Source organism: Malus sylvestris, chromosome 13 (genome assembly GCF_916048215.2).
Source record: "Malus sylvestris chromosome 13, drMalSylv7.2, whole genome shotgun sequence".
Classification (NCBI taxonomy): Eukaryota; Viridiplantae; Streptophyta; class Magnoliopsida; order Rosales; family Rosaceae; genus Malus; species Malus sylvestris.
In genome coordinates, this window is record NC_062272.1 from 30,695,348 (window position 1) to 30,710,495 (window position 15,148).

The 15,148-nt window shown below is 37.1% G+C and overlaps 1 long non-coding RNA gene across 2 annotated transcripts; it reads left to right on the forward strand.

Annotated features, from left to right (window-relative positions):
* The first annotated feature begins 13,679 nt into the window (after positions 1-13,679).
* LOC126596584 (uncharacterized) lies at positions 13,680-14,926 on the forward strand. Of its 2 annotated transcripts, none has more exons than XR_007613996.1 (2): positions 13,680-14,752; positions 14,805-14,926. It is a non-coding gene; the product is annotated as an uncharacterized LOC126596584 (long non-coding RNA). The 2 variants fall into 2 exon arrangements; XR_007613997.1 differs by having other exon boundaries at positions 13,680-14,700.
* The last annotated feature ends 222 nt before the right edge of the window (positions 14,927-15,148 follow it).

Below are 15,148 nucleotides of genomic sequence, written 5' to 3' on the forward strand. Positions count from 1 at the left end.
TATTGTCCCCAACTTGGTAATTACCACCTGCACAATCCGTCAGGTGTGGGGTTTTATCACAAAAAGCCTTGATATTAGTTAGAGTGGGATTAGGATATTTAAATGGGGTGTGATATCTACACACCCCTTTTTACTTCTCTCACACCTTTTTAGTTTTCGGTCGTCGGATCGGATGAATTGAAGAAGATCAACGAAAATAAATTAACAAGGGGTGTGTGAGAAGTAAAAGGGGTGTGTGGATAGCACACCCCTATTTAAACTATTACCTTTCTTTTTGTATGGTCGATGTGGGATTCAACACATAGGGCTCGTTTTAGCCTTGTCACAAAAAACCATCTCCAACCGAGGGCCAAAGAGCTATAGTATGGAATGTGAAGAATTGAAATAAAATGAGGTAGATAGTATGAAATAGTGAAAATATGTGAGAAACGGTGTAGGAAAAAATTAGAAATTAAAAAAAAAAAAGGGTTGTTGGGCATAAAAACAAAAAGCGGGCTAGGACCATAAAAAAATACTAATCCCTAAACCCTAAAGTGGGTTGGGCAATGGAAAAGAACCAAAAAATATATATATATATATATATATATATATATTTTTTTTTTTTTTGAAATTGGGCTAGCCAGCGGGCTGGCTGGTTAGCTGAAAGTGGCCAGCCGATTGGCCCTTTGGCTCTTTCAGATTTCGTGGAGCCCTCAAGCCTAGCCCTAGGTCAGAGAAGGTTTTCAGGCGTTTTTTGGCACTCTGGCCCTCTGGATCCTTCGGTTGGAGATGGCCTAAGATCATTTCCATCGAGCCTGTCATAGAGTCATAGGCAAAAAGCATAGCTCGTTTTGACACAAAACTCATCTTCAATGGAGGGCTGGGCCAAAAAAAATTGGAACCCACTAGGCCAAAATATAGCCAAATGGCCAAAAGGTTGGCCAAACATAGCCAACCAGGCAACCTTGAAAGTTAGGCCCAGCTGTGCTGCTAGTTGATATTATGTGGCCTTCTTTTTTTAAGACGAAATTAAAAAAAAGAAATTGAAATTTTTTTCCTATAAATACCTTAGCTATTTGTACACCATTTCTCACATCCTTTTCACCATTCCATATTATCTTACCTCATTTTAATGTAAAAGTTGTTAACATGCAAGTAAAATTAAAATATTTAATAACATGAAACTTAAAACAACATTTTAATATGGTAGTTTATTCAATTAACCGATAAAGTTAAAGAACAAACTTAAAATAATAAATTATTGAGGGGGTTAAAAAATAGCCCCCTTTGGTTGGAGATTGTATATAGATATGGTCGGGGGCTAATCGTAGCCCCTTCAGTTGGAGATGGCCTAATGTCCATACTACCATGAATTTGTCCCCAACACCATCAACAAAGTTACTTAAAAAAAAAAAAAAAAAAAAAAAAAAAAAAGCTAAGTAGACTAAAGAGGAGCCGACAACACGTGAAAATAAAATTAAAATACTTATTGGGAGAGATTCACAAATAACCTCATCAAAGAGGCACTTGTGGATAAAAATACTAAAAGGAAAAATAGATATGCACAACTCATGCGTTCAAGTAAGAGAAATACTAGAAGGAAGAAAGGGTCAACCACCAACCACAAGCCAAAGCAAGAGGTCGACGGCTATGAATATATTAGATCTAGGGTTTTAAAATGGTACTACAATTACCATAAGGTGAGTGAGATTTATGAAAATGAATGTAGCTTTTTAACTTACAAGAGGTCACCAACCCCACTCATAGATCACATCGTTGAGTCGAACCCGTTCGAACTAGAATAGCTGAAGTCACTGATAATAACCGCACCTAAGCATAATATTAGGACCCATTAGTTAAACTCCACTAAAACAATTAATTTTGGGAAAACGGATGCGAATTTGGAATCAGAGTATCGAAATACGCTAAGGAGAGTCCCTGGCAAATTTTGTAAAAAGTCAATGAGAAGGTCAATGGTCATCACTAAAAAGTCAACCAAGACGCCCCGGTGGTCAACTACATTAAAACTTTGGAATTTCACTAAATCAATGTCACAAACGAACTCGGGTATTCCAAAGAATATTCCAAACCCAACTCATAAATGGGTTTAGGCCAGATCTGGGCTTGGATTATGGGCCAACCAGGTTTAATGTGTCAATGGCCCAAAGGTTATGGACCAAAGATTATAGACCGGGTTTTGGGCCAAGTTTGGGCTTCGGCTGTTGGAAATGTGCCCTAAAACCAATCATATGATGATACTTTACGGACATTTCACATGTTAAACTAATCTAGTTTAATATCAAGGGCAAAGATTATTGTTTTAAGCCCTCTCATATAAATGTTATATGCTTAAATGATAAGTCCAAGGAATATGTAATTAGGAGAATGTAATTTAAAGAAGTTAGATTCATGAGACCATTCTCTTTGGTATACATATCCTAAACGTTCCTGATCATAGGATTGCCAATTGGGCACTGACAGTCCGTTAAGATCAGTACGTGCTGTGTCTTCTCTCAGGGAGAGTGACTGGTCTCGAGTCATTGGTGTGATTGACACCAAGACAAGCATGTAGGTGCTCAATAGAGAATGAGTCCACTGAACACGATCAACGAGGAGTTCTCATACTCATATCACATGAGAACTCATGGTTGGGATAATGCAAAGTAGTCCTTTGACCTGAGGCATCATAGTTGTCTTGTGGTTAAGTCCTTGATCTTTGACTATGTCAAAGTCACTTTGTCAGAGGTGTCCACGACATAGTTGGGGTTAAGCTACTTAGCCATGGAGGCAAGTGAATGCGCAACAAGGGATCTCTAACCTTCAAACCGTTTGAGGGAGAATACTCTATGATATGATTAAGAATCTCTGGCCAGAGTATGAATGAGATTTAGGAAGTCGATCCAAATCACATTCAAAGTAATCATATAAGTAAATGAATCACATTGGATAGTAGACATGAATAAACTATCAAACCAAACAATGTGGTCAAGAGTATTGTATTAGAGAAAGACCGTATTGTATTGTAATCCTAAACTGAATAGGTTATCCACCTCTTCTGATTAGCTTGGGTAACCATGACATACTGCTAGGTGTCACTCATGGTTTGTGGAAGCCCTAAACGTGTATAAACACTAAAGGGAGAATTGAAAGTAAGTTTTAATTCATAATCTATTTGAAAGAGTTCTAATCGCCCACTGCCTCGCTAAAAGGAACCTAATGAATCGTACACCGTGTAAGGTAGAGATTGAAGAAACAACGGAGATGAGTAAGGATAATTAAATGGTTTAATTATTTATGGAAAGGATTAATTAATATGTTAATTAATCAAACGAATAAAGTTCGTTAAAGACCTCGGGTTCGTTTTGGGCCTCAAGGCCCAATGGGCTTCGAACGTCAAGCCCATTGACTTAAGTTGTATGACAACTTAATGACTAAATATTCACAAAGGCCCAAACAGCCCAATAACACCCTATGGCCGGCCATATTGATAAAGGAGTGGGTTTTGGACTTATTACAAGTTTGCCACTCCAATGAAGGTAGGTATAAATATGACTTTATAGCCTTTTCTTCATTAGGGTTTCTTTTAGAGAAAAGATGAGAACACAATGTCTCTCCCTTTCTCTCTAAGAGGCCAGCCCCCTTGGAGGAGATTAGCTAGCAATCTCTCATCCTCCAAGGTCACTCATCTCTTCTTCAAGTCCCTCCTTGGTGTGGAAAAATTAGAGGTTCTCAATTTTGGGAACTTGGAGAATCTTTTCTACCATCCTCCTCCAAGAAATCGATGGAACTAAGAAGCAAGGAATGAAGGCCCTCTCCTTGGGTGATTAGCCTTTGCTTATGCAAAGAGGAATCAACAAAGGTATAAAATATCTCAACTCACTTTGTTCTTGAGTTGAGTCTTAGTTCACCTTTCTACTAGGCTTTGAATTTCATGGGTAATGTTTTGTTTTTGAGTGCATACAAGCATGATTCCGCCTTTAAATGTTAATTGCATGTCATAGATGTTGCTCAAATGAACATGTTTTTCACAAAATTTCCTTCAAGTGGTATCAAGAGCCTAGGTCTAGTAGTTGGTGAATCCTTTTGGGTTTTCTAGTTCATAGTCTTTGATTTGAATGTTGTAATTGTTACAAGCTTTATTCTTTCTTCTTTGAATGTAAATTTTGTTAGAAAATTTGCCATCTCAAATGTTGTAGATGTAGTTCATATGAGCATGAATTTTGGAGCTAAAATTTGGGGCCATGTTTTTGGGGAAATTCGGCCAAATCTAAAGGGTGGTTTTTTGGGTTCTTGTTTGTCTTGTTAAAAGTGTTTTAAGGTGACTTTTGGAACCCCTAAGTACCCTAGGATGTTAACCCCCTTTTGAGTAGTGAAATTGTGAATTTTATTGAGTGAAAACATTCATGGAGCTCTTATGAGTTTTCATGTGTGTTCTTCAATGTTCTTGATGTTCTTACCAAGAACAAAAAGTTTTGGTGTTTTGATTCAATATGTTTGTTGCTTTGAATAAAAGTTTGGTTTATTATTGATTGGTGATGGATGATTTATGCCTTTATTGTTTGACAAAACATTTTTCTTACAACCCATCCCAATCAACGTTTCCTCACCTACCTATCCACTTGCACAAAACACTTTCAAATTTTGAATTTTTCACCAAAACCTTTCCCCCCCCCTCCTTTTTCACTCTCACCAACCGGCCACCCAATTAAAATAGAGTACTTTTGGGGTTTTTATGCAATTACATAAAGTTTTGATACTTTTGTGTATTTGTACTTTGACTCGAAAGTTTACATTTTTACGTAAAGACCCAAAAACACTAAAGGACAAATTGTTTTGCTCCTTTAATGAAGTTTTTGTATTTGATGAAATTTTTGGGTTCTACTTGTAATTACATGAAGTAGTGGACTTTTGTGTTCTTACAAAGTGACCTCAAAAGTTTGTGTTTTACAACATAGCCCAAAAAGTTGTGGTTATTGCATTTGGCCCAAATTAGTTGAGAACAAAATAGTTTTGTATCTTTAAATGAGAATTGGATTTTCATTTCATTTAGCTCCATTTAAATCAATTCTATGGAAACAAAAACCAAATGAAATGTTGCATTCAAGTTTAATTAGTTAAAGCGTTAATTAATTAAAGAAAGGGTGATTATGAACCTAAGCCTACGATAATTGAGCTATGTGAAAGGCCATCTCAAATTTGTTTGAACCATGGGAATGTGTAGATTAGATTTTGGTTGTAATTTGATATGATCAAATGTTGTAAAAAAGCATAAGCTCTTCTTTACTTTAAAGTAATTTGTTATGATCAAATGTTGTAAAAGAGCATAAGCTCTTCTTTACTTTGAAGTACTCTTTTCTTGTTTTATTTGATATGCATGAAATTGGAGTAGTTGGGTCCAACGCCCAATAGGAAAAACACGCCTTAATATGATTAAACGCGTAACTAAAATCAATCACCATCCCTAGACCGAGATTCAACACTAGGCTCGTGTTGGATCTAATCAAAGGTTCATAGTCATCCTAAGGCCCTAAGTCAACTATATAGTCCATCAATGAATGCAAACCTTATGTTAGTAGTACCATATACTCTTGCTTTAAAAACCGTTTTACAACCATAGTGGGAGTATTATATACAACTAAATCAATCACATGGACTAATAGTTGTAATAGGACCAAATTGTTTTCATAAGATTAAAATGCATGCTTATATGTGATGAGACCTAAAACCCTCAACCAAACCATTATTAAGTTGATAAGCATGAGAGTGCTTTGAACACTCTTTTGTGGCCTTCCACCGTGGTAGGCTCCGATCGTTTGTGACTCGTACACCGACTTCACCCTATCATGGGGGAGTACAAAGTGTGTGCTTACACTCAGGAGGAGTTCTATATGCATACATGATGTTGTGAAGGTAGGCAACGAGAATGATCAACATCATATCATTGTGAGGTTGTTCTTGAACCCCTACTCAAACTTGCATGGTGGGAATGACTTAACTAAGTGCAATGGAGCCAACATCATATCATTGTGAGGCTTCATTCTCTAGAGGCCAAAATAAGATGGGTACTTGCAAGAGATGCAAATGAGTAAGCGTACTCTCTCATTATTATTGATGCTAGCCAACATCATATTATTGTGAGGTGGGCTTGGTAATGGTGAGTCTCCCATACCCTACTAAGAGTTTCCTCCAAAACTCTCGAATTCCGATGAGGGATATGGAATTTGCCAAAAATAGTGGGTGGTGCTATTTGATTTAAAGACCCGGATCAAATGGCTTAAAATCAATTTATATTCGTTATGTATTTGCTTACCAATATATTTACAAACGCTATCCAAAAACTTGACAAAGAAAATCCGAAAGCTTTAGTTTCCGGACTTGGTACTACAATCCCATAGATTGTCTATAATGGCTTGTATATTTACCTAAGTAGTCTCATCCTCACAATCTTCCTATTGATAATGTATCATTGGAAGAACATGTTAGGTAAGTCTATCATAAAGAGGACAACACTCTTAATGTCATAATTCTTCAATTACAAATTGTTGTATGAAGAAATAAGAGTTGCTTTGAACAACCCTTAGCTAACGCAAACATTAGTGCTTGTTTCTTTGTTACATGAACAAGGAACTTGAGAAGTAAGCACACGGGCATGGACACTTTATGTGCCATGATTCTTCACTTACAAATTGTTGTATGAAGAAATGAGAGTTGCCTTGAACAACTCTTGAAAGTTTGTAATTATGTTTAGAACATAATGGTTGGTTGTCAAAAATAGTCCATCAACATGGACTGATGATGATTTTGAATCATTGAGTGTTGAAGTGTTAAACCACTTCTAGAGATGGAAACTAGGCAAGGACTTCACCTTTGTGTCCCTATCCAAATCGTTCACTAAGTTTATTGTAAACTATATAGTGAACAATAACCACACACTATCCAAATCATTTGATGTGTATAACACAATTGAAATAAGTTTCAAGAGAGATAGTGGGAGTTTAGGGACCATGACTATTGTAGTCAAAAGAGAAGTCAAATGAAGAAGGGGAAATAACTCCAAGGGAACAAACTTTCTTTATGAAAGGATGGACATTGGAAGGGGTATTTGCAAGAAATGTCTTGCAAGTGTCAATAACACACCTTTCGAAGGTGTTGTAAATTGTTCTTGAAAAATTCAAAACAGTTGGTTCTTCTACTTGAATGCTTGATTCCGTATTAGTAACTATGTTTTACAATCGTTGTAAAAGTGTGGCTAATAAGAAGTAGAAGATTAATGAGAGAAGAAAAAGTACTTCACATTCGGAACGTGAATCAAATGTAGATCTCTGCGAAAGCAGATCGTACTTACTTCCTCATATGAACTACCAAAGAAATTGGAAAAACCAAAGATTGTCTTTACATTCCAATTTTAAGGAACTTAATTCCTTCACTATGAGAGATGGATGAATGTTTGTTTGACAAAACATTGTTCTTTATTAATGAATGATTAGATTATTGTAATCTAATTGATTATCTCTATAGTAGAGATGATATGGTAGTGTTAACTGTTTAGAATAGAACGATGCTTAAAACCCAAAAGGTTGCAAGGTAGTGACTAATCCCAACTGAGTTGTGATACCTCTAAAACATAAACTACGAGTTTGTCATAGATGGATGCTTTGGATCGTTAGATCCGGATCCAATGCCTTCTTGTTAAAATTGTATAAAGGCAAAATGTTTGAATCTTTATTCTTTTGGAAAGGAAGAAAGAATCACAAAGTTGTTGAGGTTAATTCACTTAGATGTTAGTGGCACTTGTCCACAACATAATGCTACTCATGTTGTATGACATTCACCGAAGATCGCTCTCGGTTGGACTATCATTTATTTTGAATAAACACAAGTCCGAATACTTTGCAAAAGGTTTCAAAGAATTCAAGAAATGTAAGTTGATGAGTAAGATGTCTAAAGTATTTACCTCCTTAGATTTGATCCAAGGAAAGGTAACACTTTAGAACAGTTTCTTTGAAAGATATCAAGGAAAGAAGCATCATAGGATAATGGATTTCTCCATTAAGAGAAGAACGAACTCGAATAAGATTTAGTTCATTGGATGTTATCAATTACCCATATATATAGGATATATACTTCTAAGACAATATGATTGTCAATTAGAAGATCTTCCAAAATTTTCATGACTCCATAGGATGTAGTTGGAAAGAAAGACAAATCTTAATCATGTTAAGATTTGGGGTTGTGTGCTAATAAGCAATATTTGTTTAAAGAATTATCTTGTGGGTATCCTTAAATTAACATTTGGATATCACTTCTATAAACCAACTAACAAATGTTGTTTGTTGGGTAGTTCATTGTAATCGTACACTAGGATTTGCCTAAGATAGAGCAAATGAACGAGGGATAGAACTCAAAGAATGGTTTCTTTGAGAGACAAGATAGTGATCAACAAATATAACAACCTAGTTCCTATACCACAAGCTCCAAGGTAGTCGAGAAGGATTTATAAACTGTCTCAGTTGAATGGTTTGAACTTTATGATTATGTCATAGAGTTACACCTCTTAATTCGAAAGAAATAAGAATGAAAATCCTTATGACTACATTAAGTGTATATACGACATATACTCAAGGAAATGGTAAAGTACCATTTGACCCGAAATAATGAAACCTTTATAGCTAATTGGTAGCTTAAAGTGACTACAATCAAAGAGATTGGTTGACTTTGAAGAAACCATCTTTAACGTAGTCTTGGTTTCAATTAATTCGAAGATTGCTAGCTACAACTAAATGGTGATTCAATGTTTAGACATAATATGGGTTTCCGAAACCATTATTAAGATAGTCTTGATAATATATGTCTAAAACTATGAATCACAAGACATGTAAGTTGTAGAGATCCATCGACCATGAATCTTAGCAAGGTAGTGGGAGCTATAAGCGTCTTATGAGAGAAAAGATCAAATCGTTTGATTTCTCATAAAGATGTAAATGAATCTTTTGTTTACTAGGTTTACAAAAGATTAATGGGAGTTAATCATGTTCCTAAATTTGAATATATATATATATATATATATATATATATATACACACACACATATATGATATATTAATTTTGGAAATGAAAAGAATACTTCTTCGTTAAAGTTATGACTTTAAACATTCTATAAAGATAGAATGGATATGGGAGGCATAGTCTATATACATGGGATGGAAATCTACAATGATAGATTTCAAGATATAATTGGATTATATCAATCCCTAATAATAGACAAAATATGCTAGGAAGTTTCTCATATGATGATAAACTTCAATCAGAAGAACAACTCTAGTGAGACTAGGAGGTAGCTCTTCTCAAAGGGAACGTACCCTTTGACTCCCAAAGAAATAATGCGTAAATAGAATCCTTTATACATACGCAGAAAGGTGATTTACGTATTTCATATTGTATGAAAAACGTTGATATGAGTTGTACCAAGATCGGTACAAGACGATATCAATGCAAGCCCAAGATCAGAACCATGGCAACTGTCAAGTGAATCCTTAAGTATTTGAGAAATAATAAAGGATGGATTCCTCAAGAATGAGGAAGAATTAGAGTAACGTAACGGAAGCGTAAATGTATTAGATTATGAATCTAATCCATCATTGGATGTTTCTTCATTATGAATGAAGAGATAATTAGATATCTCTTTATTATGACTAAAGAGATATTTGGATGGAAACATTAAAAGTAATGACTTTAGTGTGTTCCATTATGCATGCAAAATATATTGCCATAAAGAAGCTTACAACAATGTTGTTTGGATGATAAAGTTCATTTATGAACTCTCTATCCGGTTCCAACCAAAAAGTGTCTCTAGTGTACCGACACTACGACACTAATGGGGCGATAGCTCAAGCCAGGGAATCAAGGTCTCATCATGATCCGAACTCAAATGAGAGACTAAACCACATGATTAAGAATCATGTATAATGGTGACGTCGTTATTCTCAAGGTTGCTTTTATGAATAGCATATAGATATCCATTGTCTAGGCCTACTACTCAGCCATTTTTGAAATGACTACAGAAGAGGTATCATTATTGATGACCAAGCTGATTGGCTCTAGTGCAAGTGGGAGATTGTTGGAAATGTTCCCTAAAACCAATCATATGATGATACTTTACGGACATTTCACATGTTAAACTAATCTAGTTTAATATCAAGGGCAAAGATTATTGTTTTAAGCCGTCTCATATAAATGTTATATGCTTAAATGATAAGTCCAAGGAATATGTAATTAGGAGAATGTAATTTAAAGAAGTTAGATTTATGAGACCATTCTATTTTGTATACATATTCTAAACGTTCCTGATCATAGGATTGCCAATTGGGCATTGACAGTCTGTTAAGATCAGTACGTGTTGTGTCTTCTTTCATGGAGAGTGACTGGTCTCGAGTCATTGGTGTGATTGACACCAAGACAAACATGTAGGTGCTCAATAGAGAATGAGTCCACTGAACACGATCAACGAGGAGTTCTCGTATTCATATCACATGAGAACTCATGGTTGGGATAATGCAAAGTAGTCATTTGACCTGAGGCATCATAGTTGTCTTGTGGTTAAATCCTTGATCTTTGACTATGTCAAAGTCACTCTGTCAGAGGTGTCCACGGCATAGTTAGGGTTAAGCCACTTAGCCATGGAGGCAAGTGAAAGCGCAGTAAGGGATCTTTAACCTTCAAACCGTTTGAGGGAGAATACTCTATGATATGATTAAGAATCTCTAGCTAGAGTATGAATGAGATTTAGGAAGTTGTTCCAAATCACATTCATCACATTGGATAGTAGACATGAATAAACTATCAAACCAAACAATGTGGTCAAGAGTATTGTATTAGAGAAAGACCGTATTGCATTGTAATCCTATACTGAATAGGTTCTCCACCTCTTCTGATTAGCTTGGGTAACCATGACATACTGCTAGGTGTCACTCATGGTTTGTGGAAGCCCTAAACGTGTATAAACACTAAAGGGAGAAGTGAAAGTAAGTTTCAATTCACAATCTATTTGAAAGAGTTCTAATCGCCCACTGCCTCGCTAAAAGGAACATAATGGATCGTACACCGTGTAAGGTAGAGATTGAAGAAACAACGGAGATGAGTAAGGATAATTAAATGGTTTAATTATTTATGGCAAGGATTAATTAATATGTTAATTAATCAAACGAATAAAGTTCGTTAAAGACCTCGGGTTAGTTTTGGGCCTCAAGGCCCAATGGGCTTCGAACGTCAAACCCATTAACTTAAGTTGTATGACAACTTAATGACTAAATATTCACAAAGGCCCAAACAGCCCAATAACACCCTATGGCCGGCCATATTGATAAAGGAGTGGGTTTTGGACTTATTACAAGTTTGCCACTCCAATGAAGGTAGGTATAAATATGACTTTATAGCCTTTTCTTCATTAGGGTTTCTTTTAGAGAAAAGATGAGAACACAATGTCTCTCCCTTTCTCTCTAAGAGGCCGGCCCCCTTGGAGGAGATTAGCTAGCAATCTCTCATCCTCCAAGGTCACTCATCTCTTCTTTAAGTCCCTCCTTGGTGTGGAAAAATTGGAGGTTCTCAATTTTGGAAACTTGGAGAATCCTTTCTACCATCCTCCTCCAAGAAATCGATGGAACTAAGGAGCAAGGAATGAAGGCCCTCTCCTTGGGTGATTAGCCTTTGCTTATGCAAAGAGGAATCAACAAAGGTATAAAATATCTTAACTCACTTTGTTCTTGAGTTGAGTCTTGGTTCACCTTTCTACTAGGCTTTGAATTTCATGGGTAATGTTTTGTTTTTGAGTGCATACAAGCATGATTCCGCCTTTAAATGTTAATTGCATGCCATAGATGTTGCTCAAATGAACGTGTTTTTCACAAAATTTCCTTCATCGGCCCCTTTTTTTTGTTTTCTTCTCCGGTCGGTTGCCATTACAACCGTCGGATTCTGGAAATTTCACCAGGGGATAGAATGAGGTTCAAATAACCACAAATCTTCATTAAACCTAATCACCTAATATACCAAATCGAAGATTAAAGGACGAGGAATCGAAGTATACCATTACAACTCCCGGACGTGGCCGAAGTGGGTCGAAAAATCACCTACAACTTTCCCTAGTTCGCTAGAAAATATGGGGAAATTTCCTCTGTGCCATTTCCAATGTCGGAGAATGAAGGATCTCACCATAGTTCGCAAGGTTAGGTGTGCTACTGCTAATATAGAGTGGTCTTTGTTTCTGTGCATGTATGCACTGACAGTAGAAATGAGGAAACATATGAGGGAGAGAGAGACGTGAAACGTGGCGGTGCGGTGGCAGAGGAGGTGGTCATCGCTGGTGGCAGAAGAGCTCACCGGAGTGGCAAGTTATGTGGATCGCCAGTTTCTTTGCGTTTACAGAAAGAAAGAGAGCTGAGAGTTAGATTAGAGAGAAATGGGAGTTTTAAAATAAGGGAGATGGTGCTTTAGGAAGAAGGGAGTCACGGGGACAAAGAGGAGAGGTGACCCATCTGGGTGGGTCCCATTGGCTCACAAAACAAAGCCACAAATGATAAAATAGAAAAATAACTCCCAAAACATGAAATTACTAAAACGTCCTCCACAATCGTAGTTCTACAAAATTTTAACCATAACTCTGATTTCAGTTTTGTTTACGCCCACGCGTTCGTAGCAACGAGTACTACGACAATATGCTAAGAGGATGGTTCATAGGTGTTAATATACAACGGTCAATGAAAGTCAAAAATCTCGCTTCTAGGGCATTTTCGTCAAACCACTATTTTAAAATTTATAAAATCGTAAAATTAGGGACGAGTTGTCACATGGCAACAGGGCAGATTGGGTTTGGATGTGTCATCCCCATAACAAAACCCATTTGTCACAGCCCGTTCCGGAATTTTTAATTCCGAGGACGTGAAATTACGAAAATGCCCCTAATACGTGACTAAGGTATAATTTTTACGTTCGTTATATCTAAGCTCCTAAAATTTGGTAAGTAGAGTGGAGACTTAGATTTAAATTTATGATAGAATTTTGTAGTTGGGGATTGGGTAGGATCCCACACACCTCAAATCCTTCCCTCTTTCCCGTGCTTTGTCTCTCTCTCTCTCCTCCCTCACGAAACTCTCAGTTCTCTCTCCCTCTCCTTCGAACTCACACGGACCACCACAAAACCACCCTAAATCTATACCAACGACGAATCTAAGACCACCATTGGAACCCTGAAGACTCCACGATCACGATGGTATCCATTTCAGGTAAGTTTTGCTTCGGAAAACCTTAGTTTCAAAGTTCCCGTGAAATGGTACTGTTCATGATCTTCTAAATGACTACGTTTTAGGCTAAAACAAGATCACAGCGAGCTTAGTGAGGTCCCAACGAAGCTCGGAGTGCTTCGTTGGAAGTTTTTGGATGAAAGAACACGGAGATCGACGAGTTCAAAGTTTGGCCGGAGCTTTCGAGGCGTTTTCCGGCGAATCCCCGGCGAGTTAGGCATCGAGGTAGGTATCAATCTCTTCGTCTCGTCAAGTACTACAACTTTCCTTTTTGTTTCACTCAATTTCGTTGAGTATTGAAGAAGTTATACTCATTTGAAAAATACCCAGTTTCCGGCGACCTCCGAAGCTTTCGAGGCAGTTTCCGGCCAAACCACGGCGAACTAGGTGTTGTGCAAGGTACCATTCTCTTTGTCTCTTCAAGGGCTACAACTTTTGTTTTTGAATCACTTGATTTCGTTGAGAAATGACAAAGTTATGGCAATTTGAAAAACCGCCCGGAAAACGGCCGCCGGAAAAACCAGTCCGGCGACCCAAGGAAGAAGATGGTGCTACAGTAAAATAAAAAATAAAAATAAAATTATTTTAAAAATATGTCGACGTCCGTGACGTCGAGTAGATCACTGTGGTATATTCATATACCTAAATTGAACACCGTATGAGAAAGTTATTAAGGATTGTTGGTTAGGTGTTCGAATAACGTTTTATAGTTTTGGTGAAAATGTGAATTGATGATCCGACCGTTGGATCGTCACCAAAATTTGATACGTTGTAATACGTAATATTTGAGGATTATTGGAACTTACGGATTGGGAATCCGAGTTACGGATCTTCCGGAATTGGAATTGTAAGTCCATAATATAAAATGTTAACCGTCACTTAGTTTTGGAAATTGACGGAGATCCGACCGTTGGATGGTAATGAAATTTTAGAATGTTGTCCTAGAGGTATAATGTGGACCTCTGGAAGTTATGGATTTAAAATCTGAGTGGCAGATCTTCCGGATCGATCAACGTAGTGACGTATTTTATATAAGTTATATTTTATCGATATGAATTCTGAGCCTGGATTTGATTACTATTCTAGGCGGCGATCGTCATGACGCCTTGGCGTATTGTGCTAGGGAGTTGTAGGGCGAACTCCAGGTGAGTGGGCAGTTTTGTTTTCCGTATATATATATACTTGACGTTTCCCAGAAATTGAATTGAAATGAAAATATGTTTAAAATGAAATGCATATGAGTTATGTGGAAAAACGGGAAGTGAAATACCATGCATAGAATTGATATGAAAAGTATATAGAAATGTGAGTTGAAATGCCATGCATGAATTAATATATGATGCATATGTATGAATTGGTGCGGTGGACGCACATGTAAGAATTGATTTATGATGCATATGTATGAATTGGTGCGGTGGACGCACATGTAAGAATTGATTTATGATGCATATGTATGAATTGGTGCGGTGGACGCACAGGTAAGAATTGATTTATGATGTATATGTATGAATTGGTGCGGTGGACGCACAGGTAAGAATTGATTTATGATGCATATGTATGAAATGGTGCGGTGGACGCACAGATGAGTATTTAATTACTGTTATGATGATGATGATATATATTGAGCTCAAATCCTGCACCATGGTTTAGTGCTTATAGTATTCACCGCATCGCACGCTCGCCTTGGATCCAAGTAGATGCTAGTCGTACAGTCCACGCGGAGTGGGTACGACAGACCAGTCGCGAGAGTGTTAGTGAGATTCCGACTGGTGGGTGACCTTAGATTATGTGCACAGATGATTTATGAGAAGCACTAGAGCGTAACTTGTGTGCAGAAGGCCGGACGGGTCACAGAGGTGACTCCGGTAGAGTGA